This window comes from Zootoca vivipara, chromosome 11 (assembly GCF_963506605.1).
Source record: "Zootoca vivipara chromosome 11, rZooViv1.1, whole genome shotgun sequence".
Lineage (NCBI taxonomy): Eukaryota > Metazoa > Chordata > Lepidosauria > Squamata > Lacertidae > Zootoca > Zootoca vivipara.
In genome coordinates this window covers 18939750-18941256 of record NC_083286.1, presented here as the reverse complement: position 1 = coordinate 18941256, position 1507 = coordinate 18939750, and the positions used below count along the sequence as shown (strand labels likewise).

General features: G+C 46.9%; 1 non-coding gene across 1 annotated transcript; it reads right to left on the bottom strand.

Annotated features, from left to right (window-relative positions):
* Positions 1–420: 420 nt before the first annotated feature.
* On the bottom strand, positions 421–527 carry LOC118077049 (U6 spliceosomal RNA). The gene has a single exon (XR_004691603.1). It is a non-coding gene; the product is annotated as a U6 spliceosomal RNA (small nuclear RNA).
* Between the last annotated feature and the right edge of the window lie 980 nt (positions 528–1507).

Genomic DNA, 1507 nt, shown 5'->3' with positions numbered 1-1507 from the left:
TGGGTCCGCGGCGTTCATAAACTGAAAATTCATAAACCGAGGTGTTCATAAACCGAGGTTCCACTGTATTGCAACAATTCTATAAATTAAGGTACTTACTCAATTTGAAAGAGAAACAAATTTTTAAACAGGCATGGCATTCATTCTTTATAAAGATAAAGTGTGCTTAATTTGCTTGCCTTACCTTTTGAAGGAAGAATTCTATTACCAGGAATCAGCTCTTGGAAATAGACTATGTACTAAATGGATGGCGGTGGTAAAGACTGAAGAGAAACGTGTATATTTTCCACTGAGTACTAATACAATTGTCAACGATATTCCTATGAAATTGCATTTGCTAAAGTCCACAGCAAGGGTCACCAATAATTTCACCTCATGGGCTATTTGCAACCCACATAAACTGTTTTTTTAAAATAAAATAAAATAATGGAACGCTTCACGAATTTGCGTGTCATCCTTGCGCAGGGGCTATGCTAATCTTCTCTGTATCGTTCCAGTTTTAGTATATGTGCTGCCGAAGTGAGCACGCAACCCACATAAACTGTTGTGGGCACCCCACACACCCCACAACCGACTACACACCACAGCCTATTCTATTGGCTACAACCAAGGGCGCGGCTCTTGGGGGGCCAAGGCACTGTGGCTCCCCCAATCTTTTTTTAGGAAGGTGTCAGGCCCCCTCAATATTCAGACAGCCCCCTGTGTGACGCCTGGATGTCACACGGCATCATGAGTGTGACGTCAGGACGTTGTGCGGCATCGTGTGTGGGCCTTCTCCAGAGAAGGTGGCATCTTGAGCTACAACAAGCCAAACTACCGCAGGGGGCCTGAAATTGGGAAGGTATCCTGGGGGTGTCAAAGAAGGCCCCTGTGGTCTACAAATACCAGTAAGTCTCCTCTGTGCCTGGCATTAGAGGAGCAGCACGAGGTAGCACTGCCATCTAACACACACTTTTAGCCAAGAAAGGCACATGTGCCCCACCACCTATTAGCGCAAGCCAGGTAGATACAGGTTTTGTTATCTGGGTTGAGCCAGAGAAGATCTGCAGCGAACATAGACATTTGAGGGTAAACTCCAACCTCATATGGCTCTTCCTTGGCCACTGTGGAAAACCCTGTGCCTCTTGGCTTACAACCACCAAAGGTCCAATGTTGGTACAGGCTGGGAACAGATATGGGGCATGCTGGGAGGTGAACTGGGGAAAGTATTGAACTGGAAAGAGTCACAGCCTTCCCAATTCCCTGACATGCCCTTGACACGGGGGAAATATACACAATATGGAGCTAGTATATCTATCTTCCCACCACAACGGGAGGGGAAATGTAGACTGGATCAGACTGGAAAGGAAGCGGAAGGTCAAATTCCACTCCTCTTCCTTCCCTTCTGCTCAGCTGCTGTACATCCAGCAAAGTTCTGGACTGGTGGCTTGCCCACCTCTTGTTCTCTCCTGCCCTCTTAGGCATAGCTGCCAAGTCTCCCGTTTTTCATGGGAAACCCCCGTATTTA